The following is an 11,876-nucleotide window of genomic DNA, read 5'->3' as shown; positions in this document are numbered from 1 at the left end:
CTTGTACTAGTTGTATGACCTTGAACAAATAGCTTAAACACTCAATGCCTTAGGCAGCCCTCTAAGGCTATGATTTATAGAGGAGTTGCAAATTTGGATTTGTGGATGGAGTTATGATACAAGAAACTCCCCACATTGTTGAAATCACAGGTCCAGACTCCAACCTTACTCCTACATCTACTCAACATCCAATTGAACATTAATCTTTCTTTGAGGTTTCAGAAGATAACCCAGGATCTGAAGGCCCCTAGGGTCATTGTTATAAATAGCTACTTTAAGCACACTTCTGGAGCCCTAAAGAACTGCTTAATAAAGATTTCTGCTTGGTAGCTTTTAATGTACACCATTACCCCAACCACATAATTGAATGTTTCTAAACTGTAAAATTGGTGTTGCTTTTGGCTCTAGATCAAAGATGAAATCTACCACTCTTGACCCAAATGTATTTGAGAAATCATAGAATGTTAGAGTTGGGAGGGTCTATAGAACACAGAGCTAGAAGAGGACATTGGAACATGCAGTATCAGAGCTGGGATAGACACTAGAGCTTGAAATAGAATCATCAGAGGCACTTTAGAATGTAGAAACTTGGAACTGAAAGAGATCTTAGGTACAGAATGTTAGAATTGAAAGAAACTTTAGACAGCACCTAGAATCATCCCCTCTTATTTTATGGAAAGTCTCATTCTTTCTCTTGGCCTCAATAAAATGTATGATTGAATGGGAGGAGAAATCTCTCAACTCAATGATTTTTAAGATTCCTTTCAATTCTCATTCTGTGTCCTAAGGTCTCTTTCAGACTTGGATGGTTCTTTGAACCTGGACCCCAGTGAAGGGAGAGTGACATGCTCAAGGTGATTCAATTAGTTTGATGCCCAAGCTGGTTCCCTTCCCACTCTATTGCAATTTTCCCATCTCACTTGGCACCCAAACTTTCAATAATATTTCACATCTTGGCAAGGAAGAGTTAGATAGATGAAACACTTATTGTGTTTTATTAAACACTTATTAAATTTATTAAACACTTATTAAATTTATAAAATTATAAATTTATAAGCAAGCAAAATACCCTCCCCTTTCAAGGCGCTTATATTCTAATGGGAGAAGAGAAGACACAAAGTGGGGAATAGAATGTGGGATGAGGGGTACAAGTGGCAGCATGTTGAGGATATGACCAGAAAGTTATGCAGCTTGGCAATAGAGCAGGGAATAAACCTATGTAGCACATCCTATGTGCTAGGACACTGTACTAAGCATTTTTTGCCAGTATTATATCATTTGATCCTCACAGTATCACTGAAGGATAGGTGTAACAGTTGAGGAAAATGAGGTTAAATGGCTTGCCCAGGGTCACACAGCTAGTAAGGCCATCTGAGGCCAGATTTGAACTCAGATCTTCCTGACATCTGCCCCCCTCCACTCTATTCACTGTGCCCCCAGCTGCCTCTAGAAGAAAAGGCTAGAGCTCATATACCAGGGTTGTGATACCCAAGGATGGAATCTAAGAAAATATGACTCAAGGTCAAGGTCATGGGGGCTGCTCATTCTTACTCTTCTCTGCTAGATGCTACAGTAATGGGCAACACTGGCTGTGATAACTGATGGCAGATCCTGTTTGAAGTCCATAATGGAGCTCTACTTCGTGGTGTGTGAATGAAGGAGGCAGAACAGAAAGTGGGGTAGCCAAGAGACTTCTGTGCAAGGGACTAAAGTAGACAGAAGCAAGCCTGGTGGGCTAAAGGAACACTTCATGCCCCACCCCCTCAAGGGCATCATCTAACAATGTGCCCCAGCTGTGGACATCTGGGGAACAATGGGGCCGAAACAACAGCCTGGTGAACAGGACCTGGGTGGGCTTTCTGGAGCAAAGGCATCAGGCAGATGTCAACTTATAAAAGACTAATACTGGAGCTGTGCAGAGCCCTAGAATGCTTCTTCTATGACTCAACTCAGCTTCTTTCAATCAATCAATCAATCAAGTCTTTATTAAAGGTCCATTTTCTTCAAAGCTCATCTCAGGTGCCTCCTCATGAAGGAGATCTTTCCAGACTCCTCTAGCTTTCAGTCTCTTATGTTAGACTTTCTTGGAAATTTATGGGTTCCAGAGCTAGAAGGGGAGCCAGTCCAACCTTGTTTTAAAGAAAGGGAACATGGAATTTAGAGACTGGAAATCAGAGTCAAAGGGAGTTAGAGCCAGAATAGACCTTAAGAGGCTATGTTGTCCCAAATCCTCATTTGACAAATTGGAGAACTGAGATCCAAAGGATGGAAATTATGGGGGCATAGAGTGTTAAAGCAAGAAGAGATCTTGCTGGTCATGTAGACGAGCACTTCTTAAACTATGGCAAAAATAAAAGGTTTCTGAACACACAACAACCCAAAAATGACTCCGAGATGTTTCTGACAGTGCTTGCCTGTGTTGTATGGTGCAACTCCACCAAAACCTTGGTTCTGAACATAAAGTATGCATGCTTTGCACTGAAAAGAACATATACATATGTACATATAAGTATGTATTTGCATACAAATATAGTGATCTCTATCTATCTATTGAGAGAAAAAGTAGTATAATTCCTGGTCAGAAACTTAGTTTGGTTCTGACTTTGACACTTCATGGCTACATGACTTTGGGTAAGTCATTATTTTCTCAGGGCTTTAAATTTATAATTTATAGAAGAGTTGTAGACATATGTCTGTACAGTGAATTTCCACTCTGGACATTTCCCACATTGATGAAATCCCAGTTCACAGACAAACATAATATAGATTAGGAAAGATCTTGGCTCGCTAGAGGGACAGAAAGTGTGTCCCTGACCACTGCACTATGACTGTGATACTACAAACAGATACAGGCTTTTGTGGATCTCTCTCACTTCTCACTTTCTTGAGTCAGGTTGGTATGGTGGAAGGACCACTGAACTGGAAGTCAGGAAGACTTGTTTTGGAGTCCTTCCTCAGACATTCACTAACTGTGTGACCCTGGGCAGGTCACTTGAATTCTCTGAGTCTTCAAAGCCTCATCTATAAAATGAAAGTGATAAGAACAGGTTAGATCTATCTCATGGGATTGTGCCATGAGGCTCAGATGAGTAAAGTACTTTGCAGACCAGAAAAATCAATGATAGCTATTTTTTGCCTGTAATTTTTGTCTTTTCTATTAATTCCTTTTTCTTCTTCTCCTTCAATTTCATCCAAAACAATAGACAAATATTAAGCACCTACTATGTTTAAAGCATTGTGCTAGGTGATAGGGATACAAAGTCAAAGGGAGAAGTCAAAGGTTGATTTTTATTCCAGGGCAACATCCACAGAATTAAGTATGGTAACTTCTCTGTCTCTCCTCTCCTCTCTCTTTTCTTTCCCTTTCTTTTTTCTCTTTCTCTTCTCTTTCTGTTCTTCTCTCCCTCTTTGCCACTGTCTTATTTCTTCCTCACACTTTCTACTGGCTCTCCTTTTTCCTGTCTTCTCTCTCCTGCTTCATCTTTCTCTTCCCTATTACCATTTTCTTTACCTCCTCCTCCTCCTTCATCTACCTCCCTTCATCCTTCCTTACTTTCCCCCTGTCTCTATCTGTGTTTCTGTCTCTCCATCTGTCTTTGTCTCTGTCTGTCTCTCTATCTCCTTCCTTTCTTCATCCCTCCCTCCCTTCCCAATCTTGCCTTTCAGAGAACAAGGCTTAGGCTCCAGACCTGTGACCAGGATAAAAGCCACCAGACTCTCCATAAATCACCTTAGCCTCAGTTCCTTAACCTCTCCTATTAACCTCTCACACTGACTGGCATTAGGTGTTACGGGGAACTCCTATAAATTACTCCACAATGGATTTATGAGCATCAATCCCATAAAGGAGGTTCTCTTCATCCTATCCCACTCCTCCCCTTGGTGCTTTTCAGAAACCAGGCAGAAAAAAGCCTAATGATTAGGATCTGTGCCTGGCACCGGCCTGCTAAGTCCCCTCTGGCCCCTCCCCATCCTCAGGCTCCATTACAAGGCTGGCTAGGGGGCTGAGTGGATGCAATTGGGCGGATGTGAAGGACAGCTCCCTTGCACTCAGCAGTGACCTTGGGAGGAGCTTGGTGGATTGCTGTGTGAAATAGCCCCAGAGACGTGGGGCTACTCACCCAAGGTCACACAGATGATAAGAAGCAGAGTGTTCTGGCTCAAAAATTTATGATACTATGATCTGTGAAATGGGTATAACCATACCAGCAATACCTGTCTAAATCTGTATCCCTAAGACATTAAAGTCTTATTAAAGTCTTAAAGCCAGTGAGGCTATTAGAGCCCAGGTCCTCCTACTTCAGATCCAACTACATGGATCCCACTGCGCCATGTTGTTTTTCTTATGTAGAGTACTGCCATTCTGTGCACAGATCCAGGTCTCGGCAGCTTTCAGCAGTGAAGCTTGGCTATGAAGGGGCCACTCGGTAGCCATGTAGTGGTGGCAATTCTGTGCACATAGTATATTCCCTAAGGACAGCCTTCCCTGGCACATTTGAGTCAGCATGGGCAGTCTCTGCTAGGGGATACAAGGTCTTAGGCCATAGAATGGGAAAGAATTTTTGAGATCATCTTGTTTTAAAGATGGGAAAGTTGAGGCCCAGAGAGGGAAAACTGCTTACCAAGGGTCCCATAGGCAGCTGAAAAAGTCTAGATTTGAACTCATGTCCTCAGAATCCAAATGCAGGGCTTTTTCTACTGCATATTCATCTTAGTCTGTTAATCAGGCTGATAGAGGAGAAAACATAAAAGAGAGCAAAGGAGAGAAGTTTTCCCTCCTCCTTCTTTAGTTTCTTATGACTCTGGAAGACAGAGTGAGGCTGAAGACTTTGTACAACTCTACCTCACTTAAATCCAATTCACCCACAAGTTATCACCCTTGTGATAAGTCCTCTGAAAATGAAGAGTACTGCTGCTACTGCTGCTGCTGCTGCTGCTGCTGCTGCTGCTGCTGCTGCTACTGCTGCTGCTGCTACTACTACTACTACTACTGCTACTACTACTACTACTACTGCTACTACTACTACTGCTACTACTACTACTGCTGCTGCTGCTGCTGCTACCACTATTGCTGTTCCTACTACTACTACTTCTGCTGCTGCTGCTACTACTACTACTACTATTACTACTGCTATTGCTACTACTTTGCTCCTACTTTTCTGACTCCAGAGGAAAGAGTGAGGTTGATGGCTCTGTCCCACTCACATCCAATTCACTTGCAAGTCAAGATATCACCCTCGTGATGTCATTGATCCTCTTAGAGAATGAAGGATGAACAACTACCACCTTCTTAAGTATAAATGGAAGACAACGATAGCCTTCCCATTTCTTGCCCTGGCACAGCCTTTCTCTCATACATGGGGGATGTACTCTCACTTCATTTCTCAGGCTTAGAATCCCTGGCTTCCTTCAAAGCAAAGATCAGGTGCTCCTTCCTATCTCAAGTTTTTTCTCCCTTTATTAGCACTGCTCTTCCTTTTGTTAATTTGCATATGCAAAAAACCAGTGAATAGAAACCTGGCCTCTGGGTCAGGAACTTGTGGGCTCAAATGCTGCCTCTATCACAAACTGGCTATGTGACCCTGCACAAATCATTTAACTTTTCATAATTCTAGGGCGACTTTAAGACTAAGTTGCTTGGCAGGTGCCAATCTGCACTGGTAAAGGGGTTTTCCCCACTGGGAGTTCCCTATTACGATTACAGATCTGATAAAAACAAACAAGCAAAAACCCAACTCTATATGTTTTCTATTTCCCTATCAGTGTACTTAGAGAAGGAAATGACAAGCCACTCCAATGTCTTTGTTTTTCCACCATTGGCATAGAACCATCAATCAATCAGTAAAAATTTATTAAGTGCCTACTATGTGCCAAGCACTGTGCTAAGCACTAAAGATACAAAAAAGAGGTAAAAGACAGTCCTTGACCTCAAAGAGGCTACAATCTAATGGGGAGACAACATGCAAACAAATACTCTCACTCCAGTATCTTTGCAAAGAAAACACCATTGACAGTATGGTCCATGGGGTCATGAAGAGTTGGACACAACTGAATGACTGAATAACAACGGCAGTCAGTGTACCTGTTGTATTTCCTCTGGAGAATGGCTGCTCCTTAAGGATAAGGGCTGTATCCATCTTGTTTGTATCCTTAGTGCCCAGCAAAGTGCTCAACACAAAGTAGGTGCTTTAATACAAGTTTGTTGAAAGGAATTGCAAAATAGTACAGAGGAAAGAGCAGGGACTCTGGTGGCAGTTCAGTCTCACCTCTAACACTCCCAATGCAACCTTGGGTAAGTCAGCATCTCTGAGCCTCAGTTTCCTCATCTGTAAAATTAGAGGGTTGTATTTAATGATCTCTAAATCCCCACCCTGTTTCGAATCTATGAGCATGTGAATTGAATTGAATAATAGAAATCTTCCTCCTCTTCCTACTCCTCCTTCTCCTTTCCCTTTTCTACCCAGGGTAGACTGACCGGGTTCTAAAAGGCTATTCTAGCATTTAGGCTTGGACAGATCCTATAAGCTGGGAAAGTCTCCAGGACTAGCCTGGTAACAGACTGTATGCCCATCATTCAAAGACTAATCTAAATAAGTACTGAGAGGCTTCCACACCATATTGGCCACAGAGGGATGAATGAATCTTCAGTGACAGCAGCATTCCAGCACCACCTACTAAATAAATCCCAGAGGGGCTGCAATCTGCACATGTGGACAGGAGTCTACCACAAGAAAATCACAGAGCCTTAAAATATTGATGTATAGCAGTAAGTCATCCTGAGGACACCAGCAGTGAGGATGGATGCCATTAGTTTTATCAGGGAGGGAAACATCTCTGCTCTCAGCCTGTGTGGGAAAATCCCAAGGAAGTACCCTCCTCAGTACAGTAGCATCTGTTCCATTCCAGCCACATGCTCCTGCCAGTAACACTCATCATCTTCTAACTGACTACACACCAAATGTTCCCACTTGGGGCTGGAAGTTGAAATCTGGGATGCCCAAGTTTTCCCTCCAAGGACACTGGCTATCCCATGGGCCCTCTTCTTCTAGAGCTGGGATTTCTTACCTCTCCTCCCAAAGACTCCAAGTCAAGGACAGGACACTAAGAGTGTGTGTGTGTGTGTGTGTGTGTGTGTGTGTGTGTGTATGTGTGTGTGTGAATAGGAGAGTGTAGGGCTTCCTGGGACCCCACATTAGAAACAGCTGTCTGAGCTCACCAGACAGGGAGTGGCACTCCAAGCTGAGCCTGGTGGGGGTTCCAGGCACCTAGATCAGGAAGAGCCATGGGGCACATGCTGCCCAAATGGTGTGGCTCTGAGACTTTGTTCTTCATAGTCATGGTAGCTATAGGTTAATATGCAGGAATACTTTGTGTCGAGTTTAGGGTCAATTTTTAGGACTCTAAAGGTGAAAAGGACCTTAGAACATGAAATTTCAGACCTGAAAGGGAAATTATGTATTGAACAGAGGTGGAAGAGACCTTAGGAACAGAATGTTAGAACTGGGAGGGTCCCTAGAACATAGAATGTCAAAACCAGAAGGGACCTTAGACATAGAATGTTTAAGTTGGAAGTGACCTTAGAACATAGAAATTCAGAGTTGGAAGAGACCTTAGACACAGAGTATCAAAGCTGGGAGGGACCTTAGAACATAGAATGTCAGAGACCTTAAAACATGGAATGTCAAAGCTGAAAGGACCCTTAGACATAGTGTTAAAGCTGGGAGGGATCTTAGAACATAGAATGTCAGAGACCTTAGAACATGGAATGTTAGAGTCAGAAAGGACCTTAGACATACTGTCAAAGCTGGGGAGGATCTTGGAACATAGAATGTCAGAGCTGGAAGGGACCTTAGACATAGAATGATAGAACAGGAAAGGAACTGGGAATATACAAAGTTATAGCTGAAAGTAGTGGTGTGAGAGAGCCAGCTCTTATTGAGAATAGATCGTTAAATTTTAAGTGTGAGTATTTACACCTCGGAAATCAGCATATGCTACAAATCAAGTCTTCATTTATTGTTTTGTTGATTTTACAGATTTAAGTGATGGAGAAAATGTTAATGCAGATCTAACTTAAAAGCGTGCCTTCAGCACATTTTTCTTTGGAGAACTGGTTGTTAAACATTTACCGCCAGATATTTGGTCATAAGAAACTTTAGAAGAGAAATCAGAATCTCATTTAACATCCTCCTTTCACGGAGGAGGAAACTCAGAGAAGGGGATCAAGTTGGTCAGCCACATGGCCAGTCAGTGGAAGAACTGGTCAAAGTGATTCTGTGCCAGTCCAGCATATGCTGATGGCAGCCTTTAAGACAGCCCAAGGAGGTCTCTGAGCCCATGACCACATAGACTTCAGTGCCATGGTGCTTATTCCACTCTTCAAAAGAGCAGAAGCCAAGTGGGGGGGGACATCCCATGTCTTCTGACTGCAAATCAATTGCCATTTCCATTCAACATCACTCCTTTGCCTGCCCCACCGAGTCACCCTGCTCTAGTCTATGCTCCTGTCTTCTTCCTCTGGGACTCTAAAGAGGAGGTCCCACAAATGGGAGCACAGACAGGTGTTGCAGGAAAGAAGAGAGAGATGGAAGTTAAACTTGACTTTCAGGTCCTAGGTCCAATTACACAAGGGATAAATCAGCATGATGAGCCCCATGTAGCTGGGGAAGTGCCAGAGCAGACCTGCTCAGCTCAGATCCAGCCTTAGTTTCTGAATCCATTGTCTTGTTTTCTCTTTGCTTAAAACTTGGACAATCACCATAAAAACATTCTCTAGGAGCCCTAAGTGGGGCTCTACTGTGTACTGATCCCCTCTGTGGCTTTGCATAGGCCCTGTCTTGTTCCTGGAATGTACTCTCTCCTTACGTCCTGATCATGGAATTCCTAGCTTCCTTTAATGCACAGCTCAGGGACGATTTTCCTGGCTCTGTCCTGACTCTTTCTCCACCACACCCCAACAGCATCCTCACTCTGCTTTTTTTGGGGGTGGGGAGGAGGCGATGGGGTTTAAGTTACTTGCCCAGGGTCACACAGCTAGTCAGTGTTAAGTGTCTAAGGCTGGATTTGGACTCAGGTCCTCCTGATTGCAAGGCCATAGCTCTATTCACTGTGCCACCTAGCTGCCCCCCAGTGTCATCCTTCAGAAAGATACTGCTGCCCCTGAAATATTTTCACCCTGGAAGATCTCTCCAGTCCCATGGCCCCTGCTTTTGATTTGATCAGTTTATCCCAGAATAGCCTCCCTTTTAAGGAAGTGATCAACCAGTCATTTTCTCTCCTTTATTCCTTTCTGGGGCCAACTCCTGACCTTCTAGACTTCTTACTCCACCAAGCCCTCTCATGGGTACTTCTCTCCTTCCCACCCCCACTTGTCACCTCCTTTTTTGGGTGATCTTTCCCCATTGGAATGTAAGCTCCCCAAGGGCAGGGACTATTTTTCTCTTGGCTTGTAGTAGTATCCCCATCACTTACCACATTGCTTGGCACATAATAAACACTTAACAAATTCTGGTTGACTTCACTTAACATTGATTTTTCCTTCTTAAAATAATTTCACGTTACTTTGCATATATTTTGTGCTCACTTCTTTGTATACACATTATAATGCCCTAGTAGCATAGACGCTCCTTGACAGCAAGGGTTGTTTTATCTTTGTATCTTTGTCTCTGGACAGGTAGTGGGTCAGAGTGGAGAAGGAACTGGCCTCAGTCAGGCAGATCTGGACTTAAGTCCCATCTCTGATACATACAGGATGCAAGACCCTGGGTAAGTCACTTAACCTTTTAATGCCCCAAGCAACTCTCTAAAGAACAGGTGCTGAACTGCACTGATAGAGAATTTCCTTCCCAGGAGTTCTTTATACCAAAGAATGAAAGGTCAGCTCCAAAATCTTGGGCTCAGTGCTACTCATGGTAGGTACTTCAGAAATATGTATTTCATTCAATGTTACTGAATACAATGTTATTGATATACTACTGAAGGCTACAATCGAACATAAGAGTTAAATGTAGATCCATTCATCAGGGCTTTCCTGCCTTGGGAGAGGGGGAAGGAGACATTTCACAGGAGTCTTACACTTAGGCTAAGAGATAAAAAGCATTCATGGTCAGTTCTGGGATAAGTATGTTCTATTGTAGAATATTCTTCCCAGTTTATGGTGTGTGTGTGTGTGTGTGTGTGTGTGTGTGTGTGTGTGAGAGAGAGAGAGAGAGAGAGACAGAGAGAGAGAGAGAGAGACAGAGAGAGAGACAGAGAGAGAGACAGAGAGAGACAGAGAGACAGAGAGAAACAGAGAGACAGAGACTGAGACAGAAAGACAAAGACAGAGACAGAGAGAGACACAGAGAGAAAGAGACAGAGACAGAGACAGATAGGCAGGAGAGATAGACTGAGACAAAGAAAGAGAAATGGAGAGAGAAAGAAATAGAGAGGTACAGAAAGACAAAGAGAGAAACTGAGAGAGACAGAGAGGGACACATACATACAGACAAAGAAATACAGACACAGAGAGAAACACACAGACAAAGAAAGACAGAGAGACAGAAAGAGAGTCCAGATCCAGAGGTCAAAAGGTAGGGGAGATGTAGCCAGTGGCTTTAGGAAGCATGTCCTGCCTCCCTTAGAAGTTATCTGGTCCCACATTGTTAATTTACAGATGAAGAAACTGAGTCATAGTTATAGGTACGTATGACTATAGATGTTAGACCCACCAAAGACACTAGTTGTGTGACCCTAGGCAAGTCATTTTAACTTTCTTTGTCTCAGTTTCTTCATCTGTAAACCTGGAAATAATAATAGTACCCAGAATGGTTATGAAGATAGAATGAGATATTTGTTATGTTCTTTATGAACCTTAAAGCTTTATATAAATGCTTTATATGATTATATATTATATAATTTATATGTTATTTATATAAATGCTCCATAATGCAGATTTATTAAACATTTACCATGAGCCAGACACTGGGGATCACATCTCTCTCCTCAAGGGAGTTACAATGATTGGTTTAGTGACTTGCTCAAAGTTACAAGGGTAGTAAGTTATGGAGCCAGGATCTGAAGTGAGGTCTTCTGACCTCAAAACCAGCACATTTCCCCACTGCACCAAGTTCTCCCAGTGTAGCCCTGGGAGGTAGGTGTTCCCCCCAATCTGAGGCTAACCTTTTGTTGAGTAGGTAGTAGGGTGAATCCTATTCTGGTTGGACTACATGGCTAGTTCCTGAAGCCCCTTCTAATTTGAAAATCTTTGGATCTTTGATTCTGCTGGCTTCTCCCTGCCATTTTTGCACAGGTCCATTATAATATCAAAAACAGTTCTCATTTCTATGGTACTTTCAGGTTTAGGAAACACAAAACAATCCTGGGGGTCCAGGAATACAAATATTATTTTCACTTTATAGTTGAAAAAACTGAGGCTCAGAAAGGCAATAATAATCCAGTCGATAATAATTTTTATTACCTGCTTATTATGTGTCAGGCACTGTTTTTGATGTTGAGGATACAAAGAAAGGCAAAAGGACAGTCCCTGCCCTCCATAAGTTTACATTCTAATGGGGGAGAAAACATATAACCGTGAACCTACAAGATTTATAGAAAGTAGAAGGAAAGTAATCTGAGAGGTAAGGCACCAGAGGAGTGATGAGGGGAGTCTAGGGGAGAGTGACTTGCCCACAATCACACAACTATTTATATGTGTTGGTTTTGAATTCGTGTCTCCTGATGTCAAATCCAGGCAGTGGAGAACAGAGGAAAGAGTCATGGCATTGGAGTCAGAGGCCCCAAGTCCAAATCCTTTTTCAGTAGACCAAGCTGCCTCCAGCATGGCTTTGAATTAATTAATCCAGGAGAGTTTATTAAACACTGACCACATGCTAAGC

Source organism: Vombatus ursinus, unplaced genomic scaffold, assembly GCF_900497805.2.
Source record: "Vombatus ursinus unplaced genomic scaffold, bare-nosed wombat genome assembly UNPS02014822.1, whole genome shotgun sequence".
NCBI lineage: Eukaryota > Metazoa > Chordata > Mammalia > Diprotodontia > Vombatidae > Vombatus > Vombatus ursinus.
This window is presented reverse-complemented; position numbering follows the sequence as displayed.